Source organism: Pipistrellus kuhlii, unplaced genomic scaffold (genome assembly GCF_014108245.1).
Source record: "Pipistrellus kuhlii isolate mPipKuh1 unplaced genomic scaffold, mPipKuh1.p scaffold_m20_p_7, whole genome shotgun sequence".
Lineage (NCBI taxonomy): Eukaryota > Metazoa > Chordata > Mammalia > Chiroptera > Vespertilionidae > Pipistrellus > Pipistrellus kuhlii.
The window spans coordinates 53,483,736-53,496,125 of NW_023425573.1; positions in this window are offsets into that span (position 1 = coordinate 53,483,736).

Consider the following 12,390-nt stretch of genomic DNA (forward strand, 5'->3'; position numbering starts at 1 on the left):
ACATTGCTTCACTTTATTCAACTTCTTCAAACAGATCTTATTTATTTATTCATTAATCTTTAAACAACTCTTTAAAATATATGCTTTTGTTGATTTTTAGAGACAGAAGAAAGGAGAGGGAGAAAGAGATAGAAACATTGACTGGTTAACCCCACTGGGGAATGAAGCCTTAACCAGGGCACATGCCCTGACTAGCAATCGAACCCATGACCTCTTGGATCATGAGTTGACTTCAACCACTGAGCCACTCAACCACCCTGCGGGATCTTGGTAATTAATAACCTTTTCTCTTCCATTTAGAGTTTAGGATTCATTTGTTTAAATTCAACTATAAAAAAGCACCCCAGGATACTGATAGGAATTACATTAAACTTACATGGAGTAATTTGGAGGAAAGTGGCATCTTTATAATATTGAATCCTTCACCAGTGAACATGGCATCTCTCATAAAGTGCAGGTCTTTTTTTTAAAAAAAAAAGTCTTTATATAAAATTTTATAACTTTATCTTAAAGATCTTATAACTATTCTTAATTTATTTCTAGGTACTTAATATTTATGATGCTGTTATAAATATTATCTTTTAAGTTTTTCATTTTTGAACCATCTGTTGATGGTTTATACTATCAATGTATAATGTATCAATGTTGATGTTAACAACTTTGCTAAATTTTTAAAATTAATTCTAACAATTCATGCATTACTTTTGTTTTTTTATGTGGATGACTATATCACCTGCAAAATAATGGACTTTCTATTTCTTCCTTTTCATCTCTATTCCTTTTCTCTCTGCCTTTCTGCTTTGGTTAGAACATCCACTACACTAGTGAATGGAAAAAGTTGCTATGGCTACCCTTGCCATTTTAATTAATGCCAAGAGTAAGCTTTCACTGTTTTTGAATTAAATTTGATGTTTTATTTTATACTTACCCATTGTCAAATTTAGAAAATTCTATTCTTAGTTTTCTAAGAGTTTTATTGCAAATTAGAGGCCCGAAGCATGAAATTCTTTCAAGCGTAGGCCTTCCTTCCCCCAGCTGCCAACACCGGTTTCCCTCCAGCACCCGGGATCCAGGCTTCCCTCGCAGACCAGCCTCTTCCGAAGGTTGTCTAGTCTAAATAGCATATTATATTTTTATTAGTATATATAAATGATGCTTCATCAAATGCATTTTCTGCATTTATGGAGCTAATCATATGATTTGCCTCCTTTATATTATTAAATATAAAGATAATCATATGCTTTGTCTCCTTTATATTATTAAAATGGTAATTAAACCTTGTATTCCTGGAGGTAAACCCAATTTTGTGATTATCTGCATTTTTTAAAACTGAATATGATTGCTAATGGATTGTTTAGGGTCTTTGTATTTCAACTTATGAGTGGAAAAACTAAGACTTTTTCCCTTTAGTTTTTTCAACTATTATTTATGAATTACATGTAATCTTGGCTGCTTCTATGATTCCACAAATCCCTATGGTTCTGTTCTTTTTATTTTTAACCATTTTCCCTCTCTGTTCCTCAGACTGAATAATTTCCATTGGCCTGTCTTCAAATCTCTGACTCTTCCCTCTTTCATCTCCATTCTGCTATTAAGTTTGTCAAGTGGAATTTTTATTTCAGATATTGAATTCTTCAGTTCTAGAATTTCCATTTTCTTCATTTTACAGTTTCTATTTCTCTGCTGAGATTTCCAATTCCTTCATTACAATCATATTTTTCTTTACCCCAATGGCTGCTTTAAAGTCTTTGATATTTCTAACATCTGGGTCATTTGGGATTGGACTTCCTCATTGTTGTTTCTCTTAAGAGTAGGTTGTATTTTCCTAATTCTTTGTAAGTAAAAAAAAAATAAAATTGGATTGTATCCTGATGTGGTAATTGTTATGTTGTTGATTCTGGAGTCTGTGTTCTTTCATATTTCTCCAAAGAGTGTTGAAATTTTGTTTAAGCAGGATTCTAATTGGTTAGACTTAATCTGCAAGCTCTGTCTTGCCTATAATGGGTGGAGGCTTAAATCTCAGGTCAGATCTTCTATTTTAAGGGAACTGCTTACAGTCTGCTTTATGGATGTGTTGCTCAGAGGTCAGCGTTGGGCAGAATTTATACATAAGAATTTGGGATTCTCCTTCCGAGGCTCTCTCTTTTCAAGGATTCTGTCTCACTCTCTGGAAGCTCTTTTTACCCCAAGTTCTGTCCCTGGCTGCTCAGGACAGAAAGATGGCTGACTTTTCTTAAGAGTTGTAGCTGCTCACACATGCTTCATCTGTAGTCTACCCCTAGAAACAAGCTGAAAAATAACACCAAACACCAACCAAACAAAAAAACAAACAGGAAATTCATTTCACATGGATCAGGTCTTCCAAATTTTAACTTCTCTCCAAAATGTGCTGCCTTTTGTTCACTCTGTAGAGATCTCAGGGAGTTCATTTTTATATTTTATCTGGTCTGTGTTTCCATCCGTTAGGAGTTTACTCCTCCCTGCTGGAAAGAAAGTTTTCCACATCCTAAGTTACCAAGTCATGTTTTAAGAAGAAATGTTAGCTAAAAAGACACTTAAAGTATAGTGGCAATCGCGAGAAGTAAAGCAAGCCCTGGCATTACACGTTCATTGGTGAGAGAGTAACCGTGCGTCTGCCCATTCCTGTCGCAAGGCCACAGCTGGCCACTGTGATCACACCCTTCTTAGGGTTGTTCCTAAAGGCAAGACTATGAGTAAACTGGGGATCATTCTGTCACAAGCTCTCCAGATGTCCCTCACAGAGGCTTAGTGTCAATTACTGACAGCCAGCCTGGAGAACTAACCCCTCGGAGACAGCTCAGAACTTCTGGCTTTTTTAGGGCCAGCACCGTCATCAACAAATTAATAATGTTGCAGCAACCATTTCCCAGAACAGACATCACTTTAACAGAGCTTTCTAGGAGGCAGAGGTCATTTACCTCAGAGACACTTCACAAGCACTCATTACCGCATTTCTGTTTTGAAGGATGGAAGGGCGAATTGCCGGGAGGCTGTACAAATCACTGTGGTTAATGTGCGGAGGGAAAAGCGAGGCCCCTAAGAGTTCCAATGGCACGTTAGAAGGCACCTAAGGATACACTGGATAGGATGTTGAACATATGTAAATACTAAACTTGTCAGAAACATTATGTTTTTCATGGTCCCCATGTTTACTAAGGAAATAATCACAATAAAACTTGGCAAGTCTGAAAATGTTTCAAGGTTCTTAAATTGGCCTGTATTTCTTGTAATGATAGTTACGGGTAAGAAATAATGTTCATGTTTGTGAAAGGAGGTTGTGCCCTTTAGATCTCAAATCTTGTGTTTTTGTGCATGTGTTGTGGCTGTGTTGTGTGTGTGTGTGTTTTAACGGGCAGCTTTATGTCATGTTTAAATATTTCTAAAGCAGTGTTTCTCAAAATGTGGCTATTGGCATCCTGCATTAAAATCTGTGGTGTTGCTAAAGAGGCAAATTCCTACTCTCACTGCAGCCCTAGAGAATGAAAACCACAAGTAAGGAGATTAGAGAGATCCCATCATTTTGTCAGCTCCACCAGTTGAGTTCCAGGCGCAATGAAAGAGGAGGATCTCACTTTATTGTACTTCACAGGTGTTGGGTTTTTTATAAAGTAAAGGCAAGATCCTCCCCCAGCAAAATGATTACAACTCACTTTATTGCCAGACTCACTTGGTTAGGGTGGTGTGGAACCAAACCCACACCAGCTCTGAGGTATGCCTGTGTCAGAGTCTCAGAAAGATATTCTTCCCATAAAGATGACAGCAGAGTGATTAAATCCATTCTGAGATTGTTTTCTTTTTATTTCATACATGTAGTGTATATCTCCAAAGTATAGAACGCCATGCTAGGTGCTGGTGGGGTACAAAGCATGGAGGTTCCAGTCCTTACCGTGATTCTTCTAAAGCAGTGGTCGGCAAACTCATTCGTCAACAGAGCCAAATATCAACAATACAACGATTGAAATTTCTTTTGAGAGTCAAATTTTTTAAACTTAAACTAGGTACATTGTTATTAACTTAATTAGGGTACGTGGTATTTTGTGGAAGAGCCACACTCAAGGGCCAAAGAGCCGCATGTGGCTTGCGAGCCACAGTTTGCCGACCACTATTCTAAGGGGAGAGTGGAGTGCTCATAAAAGCTTGATTAGCACAGAAGGATCTAATTGGAGTTGTGATTTGGAAAGAATGTGTCTTAGGTCCTAATGCTGAATGGGTTTCTCATGGTATCTGGATGTAAAAAAAAAAAAAAGTCAAATTAACATATATTAATAAAAAGACTATATTATAGATCCATCTCAGAGATAGCTGTAATGTCTGAGACCCAAAACAAGAATAGAATTCCAAAGGTATTTTAAAATGAATTTCTTCAGTGTCCCAGGTAAGTTCCTAGAAGCAGAGCTTAAGGCACAGATCCATGTACAATTGGTTTACTGAGAGAGTGCTTTCCCAAGACACTAAGGGAGGGGGAGGGTAGCCAGAGGGGGCAGAGGAATAAGCCAGACAAAGGTGCATTTCAGAAGAGGTGTAGTGTGAGCTTCGTCTGACCCTACAGGGGGCATCAAGCGAGCTAGGAGCAAGAGTGAAACACTTGCCACAGAGGCTTCCCTGCACCCCCTATGCAACTGATGGGCTGAGAGCCACCCCCAGCAGCTTCCCAGGCCTCTTAATCGTCTCCTGTCAGCCAAGGGCAGTCCTCCCCAAAGGGTGCAGCTGTGAGCCAGCAGCAGCCATGTTCATGGCGGCTGGGTAAGGGCTCACTGCCCAGTAAGGAGATCAGGGAGGGCCCCAAAGGCCTCTGTCCCACTCACCCAATGCCTGAAGTGATTCTTTCTTTAGGCCAGTGGTCGGCAAACATGTAGCTCTTTGGCCCCTTGAGTTTTTAGCAAAGGCCAGCTTAGGAGTATCCTAATTAAGTTAATAACAATGTACGTACCTATATAGTTTAAGTTTTAAAATGTTGGCTCTCAAAAGAAATTTTAATCATTGTATTGTTGATATTTGGCTCTGTTGACTAATGAGTTTGCCAACCACTGACCTAGGCTAAACTGATTCTTCCACTCGAGCTCTGTAGTCACACTGCATGGTTCCAACCTCAGCTCCACCCCTCATTGGTTGTCTTTGTACGTCAGTATTCTCATCTTTTAAAATGTAAGTTGTAAAGTTAACTACTGGAAGACTGCTGAGAAGACAATCAGATAATCCATACCAAGTGTTTTTGCAAAGTGCTGTGCACATAGTAAGCATGCAATATATTGTAGCAAATTCTAGTTATTATTTTCATTCCCTTGCTATACTCTTTACTAAGACCTTGATTACCCTGTGTGTAGGATTTACTTTTCTTTTTGTTTAATAAATATATTTTTATTGATTTCAGAGAGAAAGGGAGAGGGAGAAAGAGCTAGAGATATCAATGAAGAGAGAGAATCATTGATTGGCTGCCTCCTGCACACCCAGAGCATTGTGCCTGCAACCAGAGCATGTGCCCAGACTGGGAATCAAACCGTGATGCTCCACCACAGAGCCACACCAGGTATGTGTCTAGGATTGTCCATAGCTTCCTGCCTGGTTTCTCTGCCTCAGAACTGCCCCCCTCCCCACATAAACACACTAAACAGACACATGCACCTTTTTCAGACTGTCCTACATTCCTAAGCACATTCACCAGAGCTCTCTTCCTAAAGATTTTCTTTCAGTGTGTTATCTCTCTGCTCAGAACTTCATTACCTCTATGAAAAAAATCCCTATTTAGTCTGCAATCCAAGTTGTTTCACAGCGTGGCTTTCATGGTTTTCCAGTTCTGCCTGTTGCCATTCTTTTACATCAGTGGTTCTCAAAATTTTGGTCTCATGACCCTTTTTTATTCTTAAGAGTAGGTCCTATTTATTGATATTTATCATATTTTAAATTAAAAGTGAGAAACATTGAAAAGATTTACTGATTGATTCATTTTAAAATAACAATAATAAGCATAGTATATGTTATTATAACGGATAGTTTTGTGAAAAATAAATGCATTTTCTAAGTTAAACAAACAGTGAAAAGAATATTACTCTCACTTTTTCCAGTCTCTTTAAGCACTGGCTTAATTGAAGACAGCTGCATTCGGATATCTGTTTCTGCATTCAATATGGTTTTTTGTGTTTTTTTTCAGTTCAAGTATATAAAGAAAACCTGGCCTCATGCAGCTATGTAGTTGAGAAAGGGAGATGTATTTAAAAGCTTTCCAGAAAACTGTTGATATTCTTCTATGATACAATAGCAATATTCGATAAGTGGTATACTTATTGATTTCAGAGAGAAAAGGAGAGGGAGAGAGAGCTAGAGATATTAATGATGACAGAGAATCATTGATTGGCTGCCTCCTGCACACACAGAGCATTGATTTTTGTATTTACACATTTTCAAAGATCAGCTACAATGAGTGGCCTCACACCACAGTAAAATCTGCTGGGCCACTGCACTCTGGGGACCTTTTTCTTGAGCATGGTTTTGATCTCTCCGATTCCTGGTAGGGTCTCAGGCACTGAGTCCCTTGGACTGCACTCCAAGATCAACTACTTTATATACCCTTTGCATTCTGCATCTTTTGTTTTCAACGAACTATAGAAATGATCCCTGAAAGTATAGACTTCTCTGCATCTTTTGTTTTTAAAATGTACCCTGGAGTTTGTTTTTATTTAGGGATGGTGAGGCAAACAGATTAGGAGATAACTGCAATTAAAAAGACACTTGGCTACTTACAGTTCCCAGGAGGAGGGGCACGCCATGCCACGCAGAGCTGCACGAAGCACCAGGGTCAGTCAGGAGGCGCAACGAGTGTGGCAAAGTATGGGCAAAGCTTAGGAGTGGTTTTCCTGGGAAGGAATGCATGCAGCAGGGTGAGCAGCTAAGCCTGTTTAGGAACAGGGAGTTTGGATGATTTCTGTGGGCTCTGGGCTACAGGTGTTGTCTCTAGTTATCTGATACCTGGCCCTAGAGCATGGGGGTAGTGACCTGGACTTCAGGAGCCTGATGAAAGGAAGCAGAAGAGGGTATGGACACAAGATTTGTTGGTTTGACACAAGAATATCGAAGGTATGCTTGTGCTCAATGGCAAGCTATTTGCTGTTTTTAAGAATTAGCTGCTGCTTAGAGGGGCAATCCTTCTTTGATTTAGCTAATGAGTCCTATTTGAAAGATTGCTATGAAACAAATATTAACACCTCATAAATGCCATGTAACTAAAAACAATGTCAACCACAAGATTACGATGGTGTATTTAGGAATTATATTTTCCTTTCTTTAGCCTTGACTCAATACTACAGCCTAATTTGTATGACAGCGAGACTAGATGGAGTTAATAAACAACAACAACTTAACAGGTATCTGGAGACTAGCTAAAGAAAAAGCTGTATTTTTCATTTGTCTCTGTTTAAACCTCCAGATCTCTTTGCGAATACAAAAGCGTAAACATTTTATTTTCTAGTGGGAGCAAGAATAGGGAACACATGTGTTAAGTATCGGACTGATAAAGTCATTCACTAATTACACTTAGGGTTTCATTTTCCCATTTCTCTAATAACTGCTATGCCTGGATGCTGTGAGTGCACTAATGAATTGGGAAGCAAAGATCATTTCATTTTAAGTGGAATATGGAAGATGTGAATCTTATAACTAAAGGTTAGTCCTAAAACAGTAATTTGGTAGTGGGTTAAGACTCCCATACAAAGTATTTAGAAAAATACAGCAATTTATTTGGATTCATGTGATAGGTTTTTTTTTAGCATCTAAAATTTCACCCTTAAACCATAGGGATGTTTTATGGAAGAACATTGTCCTCTATTTTCTTCTAAGAATTCATTTTGGACCTATCCTCTCCAAATTGATCTTAGTCTTCTTTAGAACCATTTAACTTTGAGGACTTTACCATACTGAGGTAAAAAAAAAAAAAAAAAAAAAAGGTCTCAAGTTTATTGTCTAGCAATGGCCATTCAATGGCCAATATGCTCGTTGTCTTAAATGTACCTCTTACATCTATAAGAAAAACTTCACTTACAATGCATCAATATTCAGTTAAGAGGTCTATTATCACTTTATCAACTCCCTTCATAGTTTTATATGCTGTATATTTTTAAAATATTTTTTTAAAATTGATTTCAGAGAGGAAGAAAGAAAGAGAGAGAGATAGAAATATCGATGATGAGAGAGAATCACTGATTGGCTATCTCACAGGGGATCCAGCCCATAAACTGGGCATGTGCCCTTGACAGGAATCGAACCCAGGACTCTTCCACAGGCTGATGCTCTATCCACTGAGCCAAACTGGCGAGGGCTATGCTGTATATTTTAAAGATGAAGATTATAATTGCTTCACTTTCATTAATTTTTATAAGCAAATGAAATAAGGTGACAGTGTTTTGAAAAATAATGCCATATATGTGTAAGCTACAGTTTATAAACTCTGATTACACATTTTAACATCTATCTTTTTTAATAACTTGGTTGATTTTCAGATTATAGGCCCAATATAATTTATCACTTTGATGATGGCTTTCTGGATTGCTTTGAAAGTTATTATAGTCTTCTTCAGGTACCATATAACTAGAACCACAAAATATGTTTCCATAGCCATCGGACTATGGTTTTACAGAAAAGTAAGTAAATGTTTTCTGCATTGCTTCTGAATGTATTCTCTATTTAAAAGTTGTTAAATATTTTTTTTTAAATCCTAAATACCGTGCTGAAGAGAGTGACCCACCACTACATTTGCTTGCCCTGCAGTTCAGCAGTATCACCTGCTACTTATGGTCATTACACTTGAGTATCAATCACATTTAAGTTAATGTATTATTCACTTTAATAAATACAAATAGTAAAATGTCCCCCTCTCTCCTAAAACTAAAAAAAAAAAAAGAAAAGAAAAAGAAAAAGAAAAAAAAATATTGGTAATTCTTGCCCCTGATCTTTCCCTATAGTCATTGCCCTGGACACGCATTCCTTTATTATATTGACCCTATGATAAATCCCACTTCTTCCCATAGCCTTTTTTTTTTTTTTAATGTATTTTTATTGATTTCAGAGAGGAAGGGAGAAGGAGAGAGAGAGATAGAAATATCAATGATGAGAGAGAATCCTTGATCAGCTGCCTCCTGCATGTTCCATGCTAGGGATCAAGCCCACAACCCAGGCATGTGTGCTCTGAACTCAAAATCAAACTGTGACCTCCTGATTCATAGGTTGACGCTCAACCACTGAGCCATGCTGGCCAGGCTCCTTTATTCTTTTAACAATTAGGCCCATCATCTTTATAGATTGCCCTTCTATTTCTAGTGCAGTTATTTCAGCTACTGAAGTTGTTAATGATCTACATTGTATAAAATATTCTAGTTGATTTTTGTATTTACACATTTTCCTGAATTTCCCAAGTGGGGGCTTGGTAAGCCAGGGCTAGGTCAATGAGTGAGGTAGGCTGGACACATCCTGGAGCCCTCTTGAGGTCCCTCCCTGCTGGCCAACCTCTTGCATCCCTCCCCAGCCCTGATTGTGCATCAGTGGGGTCCCTTGGCCTGGCCTGGACTCCTCAGGGGATGTCAGAGAGCCAGTTTTGGCCCGATCCCACAGGCCAGGCTGAGGGACTCCACTGGTGCATGAATTCGTTTTAGTTCTTGTATAAATCTTTAAAGTGCTTTTTAAAATTGAGAATTGCTCTTAACTAGAAAAAATCTATAAACTTCAACTAATGTTAAGAATATTAGACATTTGGAAAAAGTCAACATAAGCTGTATGACTACTGGGTTAGAAGGAATGTATTAATTATGCCCAAGAAAGAAATCTTAGAATTTTGAAGTGGGTTCCCTAAAGGGATTAATTAGTCCTTTCTCAGTATCCTTAAGAAATTATTGGAAACCAAAAAAGGAAGAGACAGAGAGAGAAATATCTATGTGAGAGACAACATTGGTTGTCTTCCACACACATGCAGACCCAGGCTGGAGACTGGGACCAAGCCTGAAATCAAGGTACACGCCCTTGACCTGAATCAAATCTGGGACCCTTCAGTCTGTGGACCGATGCTCTATTCACTGAGCCAAATTGGCTAGGGCAAAGACAGTTATTTTAAAAAAATAATTATTCTGTATTTTAGAAAAATAAAAGTAAAAAATTTTAAAGATAAGATCTGAGGAAGATATAGCTGAGTACAAATACTGAATAAATTCTTATTACTAAAATTAGGTTGTACAAGAGGTAAATTTTAGGAGAACTAAAAATGACTACTCCATAGCATGTGTAAATATGGCTATACATTGCCTTAAAACAATATTTTCAATCTCAAATGTGGGTTGAGAGTTTGCCTTACTGCCTTGCTCAGAAAACTGCTCTTCTGACTGTCCCTTTGCAGAGATTTATGGGGTTCTGGCCATCACAGGCATAATAAGCACTGTTGAATGACCAGCACACAAGAAATTAATTATAAATAAATACTACATTTATATCAAAACTTAAAAGGAGACAATTTATTACATTCCCATGATGGAAAAGTGAGTCTTAATTTTAAAACAGCACATGCTGGTTTATGCTGACATTCATTGGCAAAATGAATTATCCAACAAATACTTTCTATTAAACAATGTAGAATATGTAAAGCCGTATATTATGATGAGGCATTATTTATATGAATTCTTAAGGTAGATAGGAAGGACAATGTTTTTAATTTTGTCCAAATTAGGTCCCTGAAGTTTGTTTCCAAGTTTGCCTCAATGTTTCCTAGTTAAGGCCATGCAAATTGAGTCCAGGAGTGAAGCAATGTCGCCACCTACTGTGAAGAGCTTGACAATGACGACGATAAAAGGGAAAATAAGTCATTCTACAGTTCTAAATAAATTATGAAGTAAATATTAAGCTAATTTTATTGTAATTATATTTCACCACTTTTCAATTGTATTTCCAGTAAACAGTTACTAAATAGAATCAACTAATTCTGCTAGGAGTCCCTAGAGCTCTTTAGCTGTGGGATTTTCAGATAACTTTCATCAGTAATTTTCTTTAAAACACATATACCTGTGCATATATACAATTTCCTAAAATTGTACTTTTTTCTTCTACAACATAACCCCTTAATGTTATTATTACTTCTGTTTATTCTTTATTTTCCATATTATCTTTTTCATAAGCTGATTTCCAAATTTATTTTTTTTTCTAGACTCTCCATACAGTTTCTCTTTTAGTTTCAATTTACTCATTTTGTGAGAGTTTAGTTTGAGATAAGATTTCATTACAACCAGAAGCATTTCTAACACTGGGTATGTTAGGCTAATTATCCTCAAGTAGGCAACTAAAATATTTTAAATGGTACATACCATTGATCTTTATTTAGTTAGCACATGGTATTTCCTTTTTTCCTAATCTTCCATTAATCATTTTCCTAAATCACTCTCTATATCTGAATATAACTCATTAAAGGGCAGCTATGATAGAACTTTCACCTCCCCCATCATCAATTCATGCTCATACTACTAGTATTTTGTAAATAGTAAGCACCCATTGTTTACTAAATGAAACATGAAAAGTGTAATGTCCCTGAAAAATGTTTTTATTCATTGTGGAAGGGTAGGGAAGATAAACTAACACAAAGGTAGAAAAGGTAATAAGTATTTTATTGGTTATTTGGGCACTTGGGTCTTTTCAGCCAGCATTGGAGAATCGGGATGGGGAGTGGAAGGCAATAGGAATGAATCAGAGAAGAATAGGATAAGTAATCAATCCGACACAGGATTATTCAGTTGTCCTGGTTCATCTTGCTATAACCAAGTACCATAGACTGCTATAACCAAGTACCATAGACTGGATGGTCATAAACAATAGAAATATGTGTCTCACTGTTCTGGAGGCTAGAAGTTTGAGATCAAGGTGCCAACATGGTCGGGTCTGGTGAGATTCTCTTCTGGGTTACAGGCTACCAGCTTCCTGTACCTTCACATGGCAGAAAGAGAGTGAGCTAGCCCTGGCCTCTTCCAATCCCAATAATGAGGGCTCCACTCTCATGATATAATTACCTCCCATGGCTCCACCTCCAAACATCATCATATTGAAGGTTATATTTCAGCATATGAATTTTTGGGGGACAAAAATATTCAGTCCATAATGTAGTGTTTACAGTATTCTAAGTAATAGTCTAAATTAGGGGTGTCGAACTCAATCAGAGAAGGGGCCAAAATCTAAAATCCAGCCTAAATCGCGGGCCGAATGGTTTACTGAACAGTCATAAACTATCATTGTGATGGAAACGCAGCGGAGTGCAGTGATGACAGCGTGGTGCGGGCCACATTGCAAGGCCTGGCGGGACGGATTTGGCCCGCGGGCCTTGTGTTTGACACACGTGGTCTAAATCAAGCATGT